Raw genomic sequence first — 20,930 nt, forward strand, 5'->3', positions numbered from 1 at the left:
CCCATTACCGTATCTAATGGCTCCCCACCTGTCAAGAGTGGACCATCTAACCACGTAACGTCAAGAACAGTTTTCTCGATCTTTATTCCACTAAGACACAGCGACATATGCTGTTTGTGGGCGAGGACAGAGATAAGTCAGCTGGGTGATGGGCAGTGTCCATGGCCCCTGGTAGTGGAGCCCCGCCCTTTCTCTCCCATTTAAGAAAACATTTAGAAATGCAAATAAAATAGAGGGATGCTACGGTGCGTGGGCAACCTTGACACTTCTGTTTCTTAGTATGAAAAATAAATTATTCACCAGCTTTGTGTTACATTAGTAGCAAATCACTTGTGACAAACCTTACCCTCTACTGATTGGTCACGCATGACACAGCAGTAAGAGCACCCCACCTAAAATACACAGATTGTTCTGCACCGGTACCAGAAATTCTTCTCTAAAATACCCGCAGCTTTGGGCAAAGTCTTCTAAGGTTTTCTCCCACCTCCTTTTGTTTAGAAGACCAAATATTCACTCACTAGATTCTGCTCAGCGGCCCCAACCTCTGCTTTTGAAATGCCCATACTCTGCCACTTTCCTTCGCTCTGACATCTCTCCTCCCTGGACAGAGCTGTGGGGTTTCAGTCACAGATGTCAGCTGGGACCCTAGGTCTTGAGTCACAGCCTCATAGCCCAGGCCACATCTTCCCTCCTTTCTCTGCCCCTTTCTTTCCATTCCCACAATGCACAGTCTCCTAGCCCTTCAGAAGGGGCCCCTAAAGACACTCCTTCCTCCCAGAATGAGGTACAAGGCCCTCCATGCCTCCCAGGAAGTACCATTCAGGGACTGGTCTTCCTTCAGAACTGGTAATTTACTGCACTCGTGTGCCATAAAAAAAAGTTAGTTTGAAGTGTTCTCTAACCAACTTAATTACCACGAGCCTCCTTGTGAAGATCGTTCCAGCTAGTTGAATATTAATCTGCAATTCAAAGAGTCCCCAGGCACAGATTGCAAGATCTCGTGCACGCAAGTAATTAAGACCATAAGTAGACAGACTCCAAAGAACCAGAAATTTTCTCCCAGAACACAAGAGAAAAAGCTCTCATGAACTTCAGGTTACATTGTTGTCCTTCTCGTTAGTCTCCCAGCTCACCTGGCAGGCCAGGCCAGGCCAGGAATGCAGATTTTGTTATTTCATGGGTTCTGGAACAGGCAATATACTTTGATAGAGGCTGCATGATTTAGTAGAAGGAACACTGGACTGGAAGTCCGGAGACCTGGTTTATAGGCTCCCTGTGACTCTTTTTTACCCTGAGCAAGTCACTGTCCCTCCCTGAGCAAGAGCATCCTGATCTGTAGAAGAAGGGAAATATACCAGACTGTGAGTTCTGCGGGTCAGGAATCGGGTGCATGTGGGCATGATCGCACACACACGTGGATCTGTGCCTGTGTGTCTGTGAGTGACTTGATTTTCCTAAGGTTGTGACAAGTATGGGTTTGGCTAATACTTGATGCTAAACTTTGCATAAGCCTCCTGCTAATGATGCCACGTGTTAACTCTGCCGTTAGCGTGAGTAGGTGGCTGGAGCTGGCAGAAGTGCCCGGTGACTCACCTGTGCTGACCTATGAGCCCTCAGCTTAGCTCACTCAGAGCTGGCACCATGGAGACCCCTCAGCCCCAGGCAGGTCGGCAGTGTGAAGGCGCTGAATCAGAGCATGAATTAGGCTTGCTAATGGCCTCTGGGCCCAGAGAGAAAGAATTCAAATCAGGCTAAAAGAAGGAGTGTTGAAGTGCAGCCCCTGGGGTGAAGGAGACTGAGAGACTGTGTTGGCTTGTAAGGCTGGATCTGTAGGCTCAACTTCCTCTGCTTCCAGGGGAAAGCATGAAAGTCCCTTTCCCATTGTGTCCATATGCACGGACTCTATTTTCTTGGACACTGGATAGGCTGCCAGTGGGGAGCTGTCCTTGGCTCTCTCCCAGCTCTAGAGCCCACCTCTCTGTGCTTACTGTTCTGGCCTTTAGAAAGGACTTTTATATACAGGTTACTTAATGTCATTCAGATATCTTATTCCTGGGATATAGACTGGAACAAAAAGCAGAATGACAACAGCAATTAATTTTCCTGTCGAGGATGCCAGCAGTAGGGAGGGAGCCGGGCCTGAGCCAGGGAGCTCAGCGAAACACTAAGATTCGGAATTCACAACCCAGTCTCTGTCTGCAGTCTGTGGGGCCCACTGTGTATAAATTGTGCCCCCTTTGGGGTTTAGCCACAGGGGCAGGAGAGGAGGGAAGCCCAGTTACTCTGTGAACTTTGATGCTTGGCCCTTCCAATCAGAGAAAGAAATGGAAGAGAAAGTTGTTGGCTGCTTCTCATTTCCCTCAGAGAGCTGTCGGCTAATGTTATTTTAGCTCTGTAGGCTTAGACAACTCAGGGAGAAGCCCAGTGCTTGGGTATATTGTGCATTTTAGCTGTCAGGGACCAAGTTCCATCCTTCACTTTAGAGAAGTGGAAGCTGAGGTCACGTGGTTGAGTAGGGTAGAGCGGAGACTAGAACCCCTGTCTCTCACTTCCAGCTCAGCATTTCTCCTCTGTCCCATCCTGCCTTCCCATTCCTGTCCCTCACAGTGGTAACTAAATGAGTACAGGTATGTGATTCTTTTCCTCATCCTTACCCAACTTATAAGGTCAAGCCTTGCTGTCTCCATTTTACAGATGATGAATACTGAGGCTCACAAAGGATAAATACCAAACATCACACAGTGCTATAGGTTAACAAGCCCTTGTCACCCAAGACTTTATCTTACTCTTATAGCCATCCTTGTGGGTAGACTTTAATATACCCATTTTCCACCAGACAAAACTGAGGGTTGGAGAAGTGAAATGACTTTCCCAAGGTCAACAGCTAGTCCGTGGGTAAGTTGGACTTGAGTCCAGCTGCTGTCCCCTATGTGAATAGGTTAGTGGCAGAGAGCCAGGACTAGAATGTGGGTCCTGACATTCGGCTCTCAAACCCTTTCCATTATCCCAGGAGGATCCCATTTCCCTATTTCCCTACCCAATGAGGTGCCCCTCAGCTCAGTGAGTCCAAATAACACCACACCACTTAGAGATGCTTCACTACCCATCTCTACTCTGAAATTCTGTGATGCTTGCAAATGTCACCAGGCACCATCTGAAATGGTTTTCTTTTACCCATAAGGAAGCCAATTGGACAGTTTTTCTCTAAACTTTCTCAAGAGTCCTCTCAGTTTAACTCAACCCCCAACACTCACTGCTTTTTTTCCTTCCCACGCTGAGATAGTTCCACTTCATATTTACTGGAGCGGGAATCATAATATTATTACCAATTAATAATTCTGTTGCACTTAAGTGTTTTCAAGCATTCTATCACCTGGTACAATTATCTCCACTTGGCAGATGAAGAATCAGGGGCTTACTATAATGAAGGGATTTGCTGTGAGTCATGCAGCCCTATCAGTGACTGATCTAGAACTCAATCCCAAACTTTCTGGTTCCTAGTTCTGTGCTTTTACTTGTAAGGTTGGGAAAGAATAAGCAAATACTATCAAAAGATGGGGACGGGAGAAGAAATTTCAGGAAAGCAAATACCAGAAATCCCTTTAAGAAGGGATTGGCCCTGTAATTTTGGTCACCAGAGTGTCCTGAAAGTTGAAGCATTAATTTGTATCTTAGATTGATAAGAACGCAGGGAATTGTTCTGATTTCCATGGTCTGTGTTCAGAAGTTTATGCATGTGGGATTCAGCACCAAGGACAGCACCTCAGGTCCCATAGCCCTGCCCTGTAAAGCCAGAGAATCGTTAAGAGTCCTTTGAGGTCACAAAGTCCAACCCTCACCCTCTCTGTACAAACCACTTGGATAATATGTAAAGCCCATCTGACCTCTGCTTGAATACCTCCTGCAGTGTGGGATCTCACCACTCCAAAATGCATTGATACATAGTTTGCACTTCCGAGATGATACCTCCTACTGAAATGGGGCAAGTCAGGGAGATAGGTGGTTACTGTTGAGAAGAGGATCACAGAATTCTCTTTTAAATTGTTAAATATTTGTGATGTAGAGAAAATAATATGAAAAACACCCACCACACAGAGTGAAAAAATATTAAGATTCACTGTATTTATTTCATATCCTTTTTAAAGAAAGAAAATGTTACAAAAATATTTGAAGCCCCTTTTGTGCCTGTAGTGAATGACTTTTCCTCCCCACTTCCTCAGGGGTTGTCTGTATGGTGGTGGAAATCCTTCAATACAGAAAGTTCGGTCAGAGCTGAAAGGGTTCTTGGATACCTCCTTCTCCAACCCCTTCATTTAGCAGAGTGGGGAGTCAAGCCCTGGAGGGAGGTCTTGACCTAAGGTCTCATCAGTGACCCTGAGCCCTTTCACAGCCACTGTCTTCCCTGTCATTTCAGCCCAGTCTTTGCTGTGGGGTGAAACATGGATTCTTATATCCATTTTTATAGGCCTTTGTGTTGTCCATCTGTCTTTTTAGCTCTCTGCCTCAACTCAAAGATATCAAGTGACCCTTTGCTGCATACAGAAATATCAGAGAAATCCTAGTTGGAAGAGTTCCTTGTCTCACACACTGTTTTCCATATGAGAAATTTGAGTCACAGTAAAAATAACTGAATAATAAGGGATATCAGATTGACTTGCTTCAGGTCAATGTGGAGCCATGGAAGTGCTCTACACATGGTGGCGACCTCATTTGGACATTTAGAAAGATTACTCTGGAAGTTAGGCAGAGGTGGGATGGAGGAAGACACTAGAAGTTGGTCACTGGCTTGGATTCTTGTTACCGAGCTCTAAAGCTACCTGAAGCTTTTCTTTCTCCTGGTGCTGTTGGGCTGTTTGGCAAATAACAGGCAACTCTTGGGCTCTAATGACTTATCCTAGGCCAGCTCTACCTCCCCACCCTCAATGCAGCTACTCCCAGGGATAGAAAATTGGTCTTCATGAGACATGAGAAGAACATGGCAAATAAGAACATGGCAAAAAACCCCATAAACCCACTCTGAAATGGCGGGGAAAAGGCAAAAGAGAGTGTTTTGCATGATTCATGACTGACTGGAATCTGTGGTTCAGCTACAGGGCTCTGGAAGCAGCAGCCCTGGGTCTCTGGAGATGTGTTCTACAACACAGCATAGTTCCTAGTTCACCATGTGACCTTGACCAAATCACTTTCCTTTTCTGGGCCTCTGATTCTGCACCTGCAAAAGGGGAGCACTGGACTAGCTCATTGCTCAGGTGTCTGGCATTCTAATAATTTGTCATTACATGTTCCTCCTCACTCTCTGAGAATCATCTATGGAATTCTTAACTCTGAGGCCTGTAAATAGTTCAGTCAGCCTTGATCCTTCATAATCATAACTGATTTAGGAAAAGACCTTAGGGTTCAAAACTGATGGCCAAGAAAGAATTCTTGAGATGTCTTGGGTGCAAAAAGGTGGTTTTTTTTTTGTTTTGGTTTTGTTAAAGCACAGGGACAGGGCCCGTGGGTAGAAAGAGCTGCTCTAGGGTCAGGAGGAGTAGCCCATTATATACTTTCAATTTGGGAGGGGGTTAGGGATAGTGTAATCCTCCCAGGTATTTTGGGAAGCACAGTTTGTAGGATCCCGAGGGGTCTCACTGTTGTTAGGGAGGGTCATTTATTACTCTTCAGTAGACACTCAGTCATGAGACCCTTCAGAGGCGTATCTTGCTTGGAGGACATTTGCCAACATGTATCTTGGGGGGCAGAGATAAAGGAGGTTTCGAAAGAAATTTTCGTATGTTAAAGTAGACTTACAGGATCCTGGGGGTTGGGCTAAGACTGCCTTTTGCCCTTAGCAAAGTATTTTTTTTAAGATTTTATTTATTTATTTGACAGACAGAAATCACAAGTAGGCAGAGAGGCAGGCAGGGGGTGGGGGGGTGGGGAAGCAGGCTCCCTGCTGAACAGGGAACCCACTGCAGGGCTCCATCCCAGGACCCTGGGATCATGACCTGAGCCGAAAGCAGAGGCTTTAACCCACTGAGTCACCCAGGCACCCTGCCCTTAGCAAAGTATTAACATCAAGGCAGCTGAGTCCCTCGAGGAATTTCCAGGACTTGTCAATGGGCTGTAGATAGTAAGGAAATTTAATAATTGTTCTTCTGCCTTTGTTTCCCACATCAGTAATAGCTACAATTTATTGTCCGTTTATCATGCGCTTGGCACTGTGCTAAGTCCTATGTAATTCCACTGAATTACTACAAATACTCTACTTGGTAGGTGCTGTTATTGTTTTCATTTTACAGATGGGAAACTGAGGGAGGGAAACTGAGACACAGAACATTTTAGTGCCTTGCCCAAGGTCACCCTGCAGAACCAGAACTTGAACCCAGGTCTGTTAGCCTCCATAGCCAGGCTCTGAATTCCCATGCCCGGCCTTAATGCCCAGCCCCAAACTCAGGTCCAGGCCGGGTCTGTATGGTAGTGCCTTCCAAGTTCCCCTTGGCCCACATCAAATCATAGGAGAAATGCTTGTCTGGGACCCTCCTAGGCTTTGTGAGTGACCAGACCCTACACCTACCCCCAACCTAGAGAGCTTTGCTGAGGAGCTTTGCCTCCTGTTTGCTCATTTTAATAAAATAGTTCTCTTTCCCGAGCCTGAGTGATGACAGGTAGCCAGCTAGAACTAACTACAGTGTTAACTTTGCCTTGAAATCCTCCGCAAGCTCCCCAGCTGAAGACAGCTTGAGCCATGAGCTCATTAAGCAACAGAAGCCTGTCTCCCTACAGCCTAGATGCAGGCAAGAAAACCTGTAATAGACCTGCTTTTACTTTGAGTTGAAAAGAGCTGCGCTCACCCAATCCCCAGCGACTTGCATTCAGCCCCAATCCATTCCCCCCTCCCAGTATTCAATTAGCTGCCAATTAGGCATCAGGGTTCCCCAGCCCCCTGGCAGCCCCTGACTGGGACAGGAGAGGACCATAGAGCTCTCAGCCGAGGTTCAAAGACATTTTGATTGCACGCCTGAGTTTATCCCATCCCTTTACTTGGGCCTGGCTTCCTTTGAAAGTGAAATGTTTTAAAAGGAAAAGAAAAGAAAACCCCACACACACTGGGGAGGCCCGCTGGGACCCCCTTTGGTTCAGAGGGCTTCCTGACTGCCCTCCCACGTGTCTCCAGCTCCTGCTTCTCCTACATCGTCTCCTGGCACGTCCTGGGCTCAGGCAGCCTCACCTAGTCCTCCCACCCCCACCCTTTGGGCTGTAGCCATCACAAGAAGGGAGATGAGAGAGAAAGATGGGTAGGCCAGAGGAAAAGGGGGTGAGAGTATGGAAAGAGGCAGCAAAGATGGAAACCAAGACTGAAGTAGAGGGATATCAGGGCAGTTGTGGAGCCTCCTAGTCTTCCTAGAGGAACAGAGCTACAGAATGAAGGCTACATTTGTTGTCCTTCAGATTCTGGGGGATTTGATTCTTGGTAGTGGCAGCAAGAGAGCTAGGGGTGGGGGCAGAGTTCTGTTCAGTCCAGTCTGGAAAGTGTCACTTCTTCCTCAGTTTCGAAGCACTTCTTATCCCTCTGTCCCCTCTTATCCCAGCCAGACAAGGTTGCTGGAGGTTGTACAGATGTTCAGGTTGTGCACTACATGTAACAGACAGAGAGAAACTTGAGGCTGCTGCGGTAGGCATTTGCTCTCTGGCACCTCCTGCTTGCTGTGTATCGTGCCTCTGGCAGTGTCACAGGAGTTTGTCACAAACTTTAGGGTGTAGAAGTGTGCACTGAGCCCTCTGGGGATGTGGGGGGCACATGAGTGTATGTGGGGACCCCAGCCCTCCTAGAAGTCCTGGAGAAGCCTCTCCTCCACACAGTCAGTGGCACATGCTGCCTGGAGGCTGCTCCCAATCCCAATTCTTCCTAGACATGCCCTGAGGTCCCTTCTCTTATGAGTTCTCTGAGGCCAAATTTCTGTCCCCAAGCCCCACCTCTAACCTTGACAAGGTTAGAGAAACTACAGAGATGGTCCAACCAGCTCTCCTACCCTGTGATCTCCCTGCACACCTCTGCTCACTCCCCACATTCTTGTCTCCAGGTCTTTGCCTGTGCTGTTCTCTCAAGTCTCCTTCCTTTCCCTTATGCCTGAGTCCACTCTTCCTCCAGGGGAAGCATGTCCCACATTCTCCTTAAAGCCTTCCCATTCCTGGAGGCCATTCCTCTTCTGTGCCTTATTTGCAGTGTGCCTTCACTCTCACTGGGCCTTAGCTCCTCGACATTGAGTGGGACTCCTCCTTTGTCTTTTTCATGTGTCCTTGTTCCACCCCCATCCCCATCCCAGGTCCTGAGGACCCCAGTGCAAGAGCCAGGCCATTTTTCATCCCCAACTCTTCCAACCATTTCTTAGGTAGACTTGTTGATGAGGTGGTCATCAAATCAATAAAGATTAAGACTGAGTGCCTAGTGTGTACCGGATGGTACATCAGGTATGGTGTCCACCATGGGGGAAAAAAACAAACTCGGTCCCTACAGTGGATGCGCGTGATTCCCCAGATGGTGCAGTGCACACTTCTACGCACCAGCCTCTGCCTGTGGACAGACTCTTGGGACTCTGCTGGGAGCACAACACACAGTGAGCAGCGGTTGCCGGAGAGTGAATATAGCACTCAGTGAAGAGCAGGACTGAGAGGTTAATGGGTAAACACCCTGCTTCCTTGCCCCTTGGCTGGGGCACTCTAAGCCCTGTTCTCCATCATCTCCCAAAGGTACAGGTGGTGCTTCCCTTCCTTTCCCTTCCCTCCCCTTCCCTCCCCTTCCCTGTGGAATCAGCCCCTGGGGAAACCCAAACCAAGTCCCTCCCCAAAGGCATTTTCAGCCAGGTGATGACAAGGATGACCCATTATTAATGCAGCTAATAGTTCAGCTACCTAATGTATTTACCCCTGCATATAACATGATGCCTTGGGGCTTCTGTGTAGCTCAGGTGGTTAAGCATCCGACTCTTGATTTTGGCTCAGGTTGTGATCTCCTGGGTTGTGAGATCAAGCCCCACATCGGGCTCTGCGCTCAGTGGGGAGTCTGCTTGAGATTCTCTCCTCCTCCCCCTCTCCCTGCTCGTGCTCACTCTCCTCTTCTCTCTCAAATAAATAAATCTTAAAAAAATAATACGATGCCTTGACCACTGACTATGAGAATTTATCTCCACAGTTTCTTCAAGGGCTTGTCCAATAGCACTGAGCACCTCCTGCTTGTGAGTCATTGATGGTGCAGAAGAAGTACCTTATGTCTGACCACAGCCCTCTAAGGCATTTATGAGCCTCATTTTCTAGGGGAGATGAGGAAGCTAAGCCTCAGGGAATAACATAGCTTGTCTGATGCTGCATAGGTGATAAGAGGCAGCAGTGGGATTCGAACCCAGCTCTTTGTGATTCCAAAGTTCGGGGGCCTGATGGGTAAGCATTCATCTCAATGCTGGGCAAAAAACAGTAGGCACAAAGACTTTAGAATGAGGCACAGAGAAGGAAGGCTCCTGAAGCCTTGTCTAGGGAGGAGCATTAATCTAAGCCTTAATGGATAAGGGAGTTTGGGAAGGTGGAGAAGCCCCTCCTGTGTGGGGTCTGCAGGGCAGCAGGGAGTGACTCTCATGTGGAGGACAAGGATAGGTGCTCTGGAGGAGGCTGAGTGCCCCCGAAGACAGAAAGAGGGGTGCTGAGGGCCTGCAGCACTTTTTTGAGCTAAGCTCATTAGATTCCCTCTGAAGTCCCATGCCCCGAGGAGCTCAAGGGCTGTTCCAGAAGCACAGAATGTGGATGCCCTGCTTAATGAAGCTTGTTGCTGCTGCCTGCTGTGGGCCATGCCTGTGGTCATCAGAAATCCTAAGGGTCATTAACCCCGTCCCGTTTGCTCACGTGCCAGCCGTGTCCCTGAGTGGCTAACTGGCTGGGACACCAGCTGCCAGAGTGGCTCTATCCTTCCCTGCAACCCTGAGCTCCTCCCCACAGTTCTTGATTCACAGGGGGTCCGCCCACCCTGCATCCACCCTCTCACCTCTCCATCCTCTGGCAAACATGGCACCCACAGTTAGTGATGGGTGAGACAGGCTTCAGGAGTCCCTGCTTGGCACCCAGAGAGATAAATAACAGTGAGGGAAACTATATTTAGCAAGGCCTCCGCTTCTCCGGGGGAGGGGTATAATTTATGAGATCTCAGCTTGTGTACAACTGTCAGCACATTTTCTGAATCACCTGGATGCTAGAGTGTACTTAGCTGCCCCGACCGCTTCTCCTCCCTGTTCATCCCCTTCCCCAGCTGTCTCCTGCCTGGCGTAGGGGTGGGGAGATCTCATTGGCAGCAGGTAGTGCTCTGGGAAAATCTCCCCCACCCCAAACTCTTTCCCCTTCTTTCACTCCCCTTCCCCCACTTCTGTTCTAAGCTAGGACAAGCCCTGGCTTACCCACAATGATGATAAGAGACCATGTCCCTCTGGGTTCAGTCTTGTGATTCCTGCTCACAGGGGAATCCTGCTATATGACTGTCATTGAGTCCTGGTAGAACCTTCAGGAGCTTCCCATTGCTCTCAAAATCCCAGGTCCCTGCCATGCCATGTGTGGTCTGGCCCTGTTGACTCACAATGCTGAGCCCTTTCCCTCTCCGACTGCTCTCACGGTGTCCCAGCTGCACCATCCCCTATCTGTGCCCTGACTCTGCCCAGCCTTGCCCTGCCTCAGGACATTTGTCCACGCTCTTTTACCTGAAGGCTTTGACCTCCCACTCTTCCCACAACTGCCTCCTTCCCATCCCCTTCCTTCAGCTCCCAGCCTAAAGGACACCTCCTCAGAAAGGCTGTCCTTGATCTCCCAACTGAAAGGCAGTCCCTGTCTTTGTTTACTATCAAGCTCTGATGTGGACCCTTCATACCCTTACTGCAACTTCTAATTAAAGATTTACTTGGTAATCCATTCGCTTGTTCAGCCGATATTAATCGAGCATCTACTAGAGACCAGATGTTGTTCTAGGAACTGGGGATACAACAGTCAATAAAATAAAGCCCTGTCCTCACAGAGCCAACATTCTAAAGGGAGTCCCGGATAATTAAAAAAAAGGAAGATGGATATAAATATGTGATTGTATAATATCAGATCCAATAAATTCTGGGGGGTGGGAAGGCAAGCCAGCCACCCAGCCAGGAGGATTGTGGAGAGAACTTAGCAATCAGGAGGCACCATTGGAATAGAGGCCAAAGCAGAGGCCTTTATTTGCTTGCTGACCCTCTCTGCAGCTGCACTGTTAGCTCTGGGAAGGTTCTGTGGGTGTTTTATTCCCTACTTGATCCCCAGTGTCTGGCACACAGTAGGCACTGGATAAAGTTTTACAGAGTGAAAAACAAACGGACAGCTCAGCAGACACCCTAGTGTAGCCCACGTGTCTTTCCTTGGCTTCCTCCTTAGCACACCCTAGGAGCAGCCTGTCCTGTCCTTGATAATAACTCTCAATAGACGGGAAGGCCATTTGTCACTTGCCCTCAGGCCTCCTTTCTCCAGGGAGACCAGAGGTCCTCGCCCAGCAGTGATAGATAGAGTGTCCTCTGACTGCCAGGCCCAGCTGGGAGCTGCCCTCAAAGTCCCTCCCTGTAGTGGCAAATGGACCATGACACAAATGACGTCAATACCTAGAGACTCCAAACATCAAGGAGCTATGGCTTGCTGCGGATAGGTAGGCTCTGTGTTAAATGACCCCCCCTGGGGAAGCGGTACCAGGGAGAATGGTGGGGTGGGATCAGAGCCTGAAGACCCGGGAGCCTCGACTCTCCTGCTAACTAGACCTGTAGCCGGGCAAGCTGTTTCACTGCTCTGGGCTTCAGACTCTCCGTCTGAGCAATGGGATTGCCAATCTTTGCTTTGAATACCGATCAGCATAGAGGTCACTTAGAAGGTCAAAAGTGTACAGATAAGCAGGGTTATTCCAATTCCAAATAGCAATTTAATTGCATAAGGACTTGGAAGAATGGTTGCATAGAGTAAGGCAAACCTGCCTTCGTTGTCCTTGTTGCAAAAATTCCATGTCGTTTCAGGAGGTTCCCTGAGCAGAGATTCAGAGCACCCCCTTGTGCTCTGAGATTCAACCCTGGGCTTCCTCCTTTGATTCGTGGCTCTCCACATGCCTGTGTCTTTGTCTCTTATAGTTCCCCCAGGTGACTCGGAGGGTTCAGGGAGTCCAAAATGGAAGACATATTGGGGATCATCTCGTTCCACTCTCTTTATTTTACAGTGGGGGGAACGGAGGTCCAAAGAGGGGATGCAGTTTGCCTCAGACCACACAGAAACTCAGCCGAGTTTCTATCACCTGCTTAGTCCGTAACTCCCAGCTGGAGCCAAAGGCGGGAAAGGGCATGGAGACTATGGCAACATCCAGGTGCTCTGCTTGTGCAGGGCATGACCTCTCTGTATCTCAGTTTCCTCATCTGGTAATGGAGATTGTAGCCTTGTTGGGAGGATTAAATGAGACAATTGTGGGGCGCTCACACAGGGCTTCCGCTGTGACAGCGCATGCAGCTGGTTGGTGGTCGGCTGCTAGGTGTGGGTTAGAACCCGGCTGTTCTGATGGGTGGGGCCCTGCACCGCCAGTTAATAATCTTGGTGTTACCTTGATTACCTTCATCATCCCCAAGTTCCTGGTGTTTCCCGCAGCATCACAGCCCCTTGGAGTCCACAGGATTTCCCAAAGGAGATAGAGAGGTCAGAAACCTTGCACAGTCGGATCTCCAGGAAAACCATCAAAATCCTGCCTTGGCGGGCTCTTCTTCCCTCCTCCGAGCTGTGTGCTAGCCCAGTGCCATTCGGAGGGGGTGCCCAGGAGTTGTTATTAAGAAGTTGAGAGTAACCGTTTAGGAACTTATCACAGTCTGGCCCCTGCTGTGGCAGCCATGCACCCCCCACCCCCCCGCAGCATCAGAGTCTCACCATGAGGGTCATGTGGTACCATACAGGTCATGCTCAGTCACAACCGTGCATCTGTGATGGACTGGGAAACAAACAAGACAAGGCAAACAAAGCTGGTCCTTCCCCACGGAGCATTTGAGAAGCATTGGTCCAGCCTCCCTTCAATGAGACAAACTCTTCCCCCTGCTTCCCCCAGGCCCTCTACTGCTGGGGCTGTGTGCTCTCAGCCCTGAAGTCTTTGCTGTCCTTCTAGGTCCTAAATCACACCCTGCTTCTGCCACTAGGCCTTCCTGGGCAGACTAACCCCTTCCTGCCATACCCCCAGCCTCCTGAGTGTGCTCTCATGCAGGTGAACCTGACCTTAATCACTCCGTGGTCCCTGGGGACAGACCAGGCCCTTTTTAAGCCCCACCCAGTCTGGACCTTACATGGAATTGGTTTTCAATAAATGGCAGCCCAGTGCATCTAAACCACCGGGGACACCAGAGGGCTCTAGGTACTGCCTCTGCAAAAAGAAAAAGTGGCCGAGAGGTGAATCTTTCTCGCTGGGACAATCGCAGCGTGAGCCGGGTGGGACAGCCAGAGGAGCCAGTGTGTCTCTACTGGTGGGAACAGCCTTCCACCCAGCCTCTGGGGTGTGGCAGGAACTCCCAGGATTAGCGGGGGAGGGTGGAGGGTTCCCGCCCAGCCTGCATCTGGCCCATAGCTGCCTTCAGGGGTTCAGCAGGTCTCTCCCGGATGCCTGGGCCCAGACTACCTCACCTTGCTTTCCCTCTCCCCGGCTCCTGTGGAACAGCTTCAACACAACCCCCACCCCCCTATCTCCCCCTTCGCACCTGATGAAAAAGACCCCGTTTCCATTACAGATAGGCCAACAGGTGGACTCAGGGTTTGTTCAGAAGTTTTTTGTGGGCCCACAAGGGAGCCAGGTTTCTGTCCAGCTTTGACTACTTGTCTCCTTCCTTGTGTCTTCCCCGAGGGGATCTGTCCGCAGGGCCGGACAGGAAGTTCTGAATCATGACAGACACCCTGAGCCCCGCTTTGGTTCCTTCCCCATGAACATTCGCAGCGGTGCTGGGCTGTGAAGTCGCTGCTCATTGAGTGAGCGGTTGAAGGAAAAGAAATGACTTTGTGTGGCAGCAAGAAATTTCTCAGGTCGGTGGAGTAATTTTCTGATCATGAGGGGAATTAAACAGACTCTGAAAGGCAAAAAAGATCTTGGAAATGGGGTTTTTACCCAACCCAACCCCCACCCCCAATCCCAACCTCAGTTGCTTAATCCTTTGTCCTAATGTGAAAACCCAACAAAGCCCAAAGCAGCTCTGAAGCCCCTGGCACAGCCCCAACCCCTGCCCACCCTCAGGACCCCTCTGGACTCCATGGGTCACCACTTGACACCCACCTGTCAGGACTAATCCTGCAGGCGGGAGGCTGAGGCCTGGAAGGGTGGTACCTTGCCCAGAGCCATGAGAGGCAGGGAGCCTCTTTCCCCCAGACCAGACTTCACTGTTTGGAGAAAGTGGGATGATGCAGAATGATGGGGAAATGATAAGACAAGGGTGTAGAATGAGTTCACTTCTCATGGGAAACCAGCTGGGACCCTGTGACCTTCCTGCATCCTTTCCTGCCCCAACTGTGAGTTCACCTCCCTCAGAGCTCAACTGGGGCTCCCGTCCCACCCTCTGGAACTTCACCACATTCCCTTTGATCCCCAACAGCCCGCCTCCCATCCCGAGCCCAGAGTTTGCTCAGGAGCTTTGAACATGAGGTGAGGGCTGGGTGGGGAGGGTGCGGGGCCAAAGCGAGGTCCCCCTGGCGGGTCCATGATGCCTTTGCCGGCTGCCTTTGAAAGCTCTTCCAAAGAGGTAATTCCTTTGTGCACAGACATGATTTATGAGGCTTTCTAGGCAAATTGTGGAGATAAATGGTCTTTGGGGCTGGGAAGCTTCAAAGGCAGTGATGCGGGCAGATCAGAAGGAGCCAGGCAGCCAGGAGCTGAGCCTCATTAAAAGCCTGTGGAGGAGGTGGATGGAAGGGAAGGTTTTAAGCAGAGCTGAGGGCACAGCTCTGGACCACCCTAGGATCCACTTGGGGATAGCAGCCAGCTTACCTCTCAACTGGGCCTCTCTGACCTCATCACTGAAATGTATTAGCCAAAAGTGCCAGGGTCACCGAGGTACATATTTATCTTGAAGAGGGGTACAGCCTAGGGCTGAGGGGCGGGACGGTGCATGTGTTCTGTGGGCTCTGGAAGAGAAGGGACTGACTGGTGCTGCTGGCAGCCTGTGGATTCCGCACGAGCCTCTCTGCTCAGCATGGCCTAGAGACCTCACGTGGGTCCCGAGTCTCACCCTGTCCTGCCTTTTGCTTGTCGGTGACCTGGACAGCTCCTTGCCATCTCTGGATCTCAAGATCCTCTTCTGTACGAGGAGAGCACGGTTGTCAATGCACCCCTGTGTTTCAGCTCTGCCGTGCATCATGCCTGATACTCTGCGGTTCAAGGCATTCGTGTTGAATGTCCCCATTCAAGAAACAGGCCAGAGATCTCTCTGGCTGTGAGATCATGAGCTAGTCACTTAGCCACACCTAACCTTGCTTCCTCCCTCTGTAAAAAGGGGATAATTACAGCTACCCTGAGGAGTTGTGGCTCAAATTGAACAAATTAGCTACTACAAAGTACCCAATGCCTAGTTTTCTCTTCATCACGCAGAATATCGTGGCATTCTATATCCAGAGCCATCCCTGCAAAGCTGATAAATTTGACTTTTATACCTTCCCACCTCCTCTCTCCAAAAGCGCGCGCACACACACACACACACACACACACACACACACCCCTTCCTAATCTGGCTCCCAGGTCTGCTAACTGGCCGTCAGATGTTAACAGATAACTGGGGTATTGATGGCTCATATGACCTCATGTTGTAATGGACACACATACCCCTTACACAAACATGCGTGATGTGCATTTCACTAGGGCATCCCTGCCCACCCTGAGGAGTGGAGCCCTCATGGTGGAATGCGGGCAGACTCAGCAATATCTTGAAGTCAGGGCCCAGCACAGGCCTCCAGATGCATCTTTCTACAGTGAGACACAGGGCCCTGATAACGGAGTTACTGCCTCTCTCCACTCCCTCCTGATATTTTGATGGCTTGATGACATCTGGTTAAAGTGGACTTAGGTGCCTGGAACTGTGGTCGAGGCCATGGTGATGGAGATGAGGAAGGTGGGGAGCTGAAGGGGCCACCTTTGTTTGCAGATTTTTAACTTACCTGCTGTCTTCGTTCCCTCCTCCTGCCTTGCTACCTCAAGTCCCTCCTGAGTCCCCAGGCCCCTGCCCTGACAGTGGGGCACCGTCCCTAATTGTAGCTGCCCCTGCACAGCTCGCCCAGCATCTGCTAGTCACTCCATGTTCCAATGGGTCCTTGTTTCCCATCTGCTTGTCTGTTTCTCCAACCAACTGTGGGCTTCTCAGCATCTGGAACATAGTAGGCAATCAATAATTGTTTGACAAGGGATAAATGGACCCCAAAAGCTAACATGGTAGGATGCAAAGAGCCCTAGATCAACATGGCCAACTGGTTTCCAGTCTAGCTCTTCATGGTATTAGCTGTGTGGCCACAGGCAAGACACTCAGCCTCTCTGGCCCAGAGTTTTCTGATTTGTAAAATGTGCTTTGAGATAACTTCTAAAGCCTAGCGGTAAGAAAGGCAGGCTCAGACTCAACTCTGCCTTTTGTCATCGGGGGTAATTTTGTCACCAAGGGGACATTTGTCAAGATCTGGAGACATTTTTGGTTGCCACAGTTGTGGAGGAGGGTTTGCTGCTGGCATCCAAGGGGTGGGAGCCAGGGGTGCTGCTTAACATCCTGTCCAGGACAGCCCCCACAACAAAGAATTTTCTGGCTCGAAATAAGTGCCAAAATTGATAAGCCTCAGTTTAGTTATTTAAACTCTTTGAACCTCAGTTTTGTCAGTTGGAAAATGGGGTAATAATCCTACCTTACATGGTTTGCCTCAGATCTTTGGAACTAGGCAAGGGACAAATAGGTGGCATGGGGCCAGAAGAGGAACCAGTGTGAATAACCCAGGCAAGGATGCCCCTGACCAACAGGAGCATGCAGAGGGGCGGGGGAGGCAGGGTTTTCCTGCGCATGCGTGGTTCTCCCTCCGCTCCCACACCTTGGGAAACTGGTGGGAGTGTATGCTCAGCATCCCAGCATCCCGGGAAGCTACTGTGAGTCCCGCCTCTCTTCAGAGGCTTACGGGAGATATAGATAATGCGGTTAAATAACAGAGTAAGTAACAACTGTAATAAATAGATCACTAAGAGCTAATGATACATCATTATAATCCTGTGCTGTCAGCATCTTCTGGCTTAGGGACTGTGTCAGGAGATTTGGGTTTTAATCTATGGCACCTTGGTCTATTAATATTTAATTCCAACAGTCTTAAGTGGTGGAAAGATAGGGAGCTGAACGATGGCTCAGCTCAGAGGCTGGGTTACCCACCTTGAATTTTTCTTCTCTACCCGAGGACAAACACACCTCTCACCCCTGCCCATTCTGCCTGCTTCTCAAGTGGGGACATTTAGCAACAGAGCATAGGATCACATATTATCAAGGCTGGAAGGGACCCCAGAACTTACCTACTGGTGTCTTAAATGAGAACACCACTGGCATTGGGGGGCATAGCTCTTCATCGTGCAGGACAGCCCCTGATCGTTCTGGAGGACCTAATTCCTCCCTCCCCCCACTTCCAGATGCTCTTTTGGGGAGGGGAACCTACTCTAAGCAAAAACCACTGGTCCAGATCTGTCGTTCTACAGATGAGAAGACAGGCCCAGAGAGTGGAGGGGGCTGACCCAGACTGCACAGCGCTGGCTCTGATTCAGCCTCAGCGCACCCACAGAATTGTGGCTCGGGCCTGAAAAGAGCGGCGGCGCTCAGCCTCTGAGAATTTGTCCATGCTTTTATTAGGGCAAGTCAGTTGACAAATGGCCTCCCTCACTGGGAAGTCACTTTATTTATCAGCTGGAATGGTTTCAGGCTGCTGCGGCTCCATCTCTGCTTCTGGTCCCGCTGCTTTGTAAACTCAGGAGCAATTCCTTGATGTGTCAGCTCCCCCTCCATCTTCTTGGATTGGGTGGGGGCATGGGGACCCCTTCTGGGAGGTGTTCTGACTCTTGCTGAAGGGGAGTGGGGAGGCCTTGGCCCAGGCTCTAGCACAGGCCAGGGCAGCTCAGGGCCAGTGGACCCCAGGTTCATTTCTGAATACTTGACCTTCACTTCAGTGGCCAATTCTCCTCTATGCTGAGTCTCCAGATTCCCGTCTGTGGAATGGAAAGAACCATGTACCTCTCCCATCCCACCTCAGGCCCAACATCTCCTGCCCTTCTCTGGGAGGACCAGTGAGAATGAAGGTCACCAGAAGGATGGTAGTTTGATGGTAGTTCTTGCCAGCTGCACTTTTTAAAAGGACCTATGCTTGGGCCCCCTCCACCCTGGAATAATTAAATCAGATTGTCCAAGGGTGAAGGCCAGGCATGATTTCTTTTTTTTCTAAACCTCCCAGGGTGTTGCTAATGTGCAGCTAGGCCAAGAACAACCGTCTGAGGAAGTGGATCCTCAAAAGCAGCCGAGAGAAGGCTCTTCGGTTGTTGGAAAAGCGCTGGCCAAGCACCCTTGTGAGAGAGTTGATGGTTCTTCCTGTGCCCAGCTCTGGGCCAGACGCTGGGGGAGACTGTGTGCATGTGGGGAACAGGGCAGCTAGGAACAAGGGCATAACCCAGCTACCCCCTGCTCTCCCTGCTGCAACCCACAGAATCTCTGAGACTAATGGAAGAGACTGGACACAAGGAGCCTAAACCCGGCTTAGAGAGCACTGATGACAGAAAGCAGTGGTCAGCCAAGTTATTGTTCCTAACAGAGAGAGTCAGGGAAGGCATGAAAGCATCGTTTCGCCTTTAATAAATGATCTTCAGGGACTCAAAAAGATATCGTACCCCAGTGTTCATGACAGCATTATTCACAACAGCCAAAAAGCAGAAACAGCCCAAGCATCCATCGACAGAGAAACGGATAATCAAAATGAGGCATATTTAGATAATAAAATAATACCATTGAGCTTTAAAAAAGAAGGAGCTTCTGACACAGGTTACAATACGGATGAACCTTGGAACATTATGCTACTTGAAATAAGCCACTCAAAGAAGACTGATATATGGTTCTCCTTATATAAAATATCCAGACTAGGGGCACCTGAGTGGCTCAGTGGGTTAAGCCTCTGCCTTCGGCTCAGGTCATGATCTCAGCCTGGGATCGAATCCTTCATCGGGCTCTCTGCTCAGCAGGGAGCCTGCTTCCCCCTCCCCCTCTGCCTGCCTCTCTGCCTTCTTGTGATCTCTCTCTCTCTCTCTCTGTCAAATAAGTAAATAAAATCTTTAAAAATATACATATATTCAGACTAGGCAGAGTCATAGAGACAGAAAGGAGATAGGGAGCTACCAGTGGCTGGAGGGAGGAAGGAACAGGGAGCTGTGACTAAATGGGTATAGTTTCTGTTTGGGGAGGAGGGGATGGAAAAGCCTGAGAAATAGTGATGACAGTTGCATAACACCTTGAATGTAATTAGTGCCTCTGAACCATATGCTTAGAAATGATTAAAACGGCACAAGGTGTGTTATATATATTTTATACAAGAGAAAAAGTTCTAAATAAATCATCTTGAGAAAATAAAATTTGGAGAATGAGGGCCAGCCATGGAAAACCTGGGACCTGTGATCACCATTCACACATACACCAATCCTCGAATAAAAGTACATGTGAAAAATGAGCCTCTGCTTTCTCATCTCTTTGTGAATGATCCGAGGTGGCTTTTGATGCCCAGGCTGGCTGCCCGTGTCCCACGTCCCCTCTTCCATCAACATCAGACGGCACTGCTCTCCCTGCTGCAGGACAGCCGTGGTTAGGAGCACAGATCCACAGACACTCCCCACCTGTGTGACTTTGGACAAGTGCATCACCTCTCTGGGCCTCTGTTTTGATCTACAAAATGCAGATCATAATATCATGCTTGCAAATGGGCTGTTATAGGAATTAAATGAGCTGGAAACACATTAGCCCCAGATCCCGAAGTCTAAAAGAGGTCGGCAGGGAGAGGCACTGGCGGGGGAAAAGCAGAGCAAGTTGGCCAGCGTGGAGGAGCAGAGCAAGCCGGGCCACACACGGCTGCCCAAAGAAGATACATCGACTTGAAACATCAGCCAAAGCCAAAAATAATGAAAAAGAAACATCTATAACAGATAAAAAGTGGGTGAGGGGGTGACATTCTAAGGCCAGATTGGAAAGTTTGTGAGTATCTGCAAAAGAATGTGAAGTCCTGTTGTAATTTTAATGACCAGAGTTTTTATTCACCTTCACCAGGAAAGATAATTGACTTGCTACAGCTCTGCCTCATTTCTCTGTCATTGCTGGGGAATGAGGTGTTTTTAAGTGGATTTTCTAGATAACTGAAGCTTATCCCTGTGAACCCTAACATTTCTTTTCATTTAATCACTCTGAGAGGAAATTTATATGGAACAGATTACACACTTCCCTGGTTCCTTAATCAGAATATTCTAAACTGAATGTAACCTTTTCCTGTCAACTTGGATTTGCAGGTCTATTTGCCCCTATATTAATGGCTCCGTTAATATAGCAAATGCTTTGCTTTTTTTAGTCCAGACATGTTTTCGGTTTGTTTCCATGGTTTCCAACTGTGACATGAAGCTCTTTCTGTTGTATTTTTAGGAGCGCCATAAAATCTACCCACAGACACAGATTTACACACGTGTGTATACATGCACACTCACACTGGAAATCCAGACTGTCAGGCTTCAGGGAATTGTGTTTATCTGTGCTTCTCTGGCGCCTGGAAATGTCCTTATTGCTGCATTTCACTGCATGTCATATACGCCACTCCAGCGTCTTGCTCCCACTCGACTGTACGTTCCAAGAGGGCAGGTCACTTTCTGGCAGTAGTTGGTA

The 20,930-nt window shown here is 49.4% G+C and overlaps 1 protein-coding gene across 11 annotated transcripts in view; it reads left to right on the forward strand.

Annotated features, from left to right (window-relative positions):
- Positions 1-20,930, forward strand: part of MEGF11 (multiple EGF like domains 11) — a 225,565-nt gene that overhangs the window by 121,153 nt on the left and 83,482 nt on the right. The gene's annotated exons all lie outside the window — the stretch shown is intronic.

Source organism: Neovison vison, chromosome 13 (genome assembly GCF_020171115.1).
Source record: "Neovison vison isolate M4711 chromosome 13, ASM_NN_V1, whole genome shotgun sequence".
Taxonomy (NCBI): Eukaryota; Metazoa; Chordata; class Mammalia; order Carnivora; family Mustelidae; genus Neogale; species Neogale vison.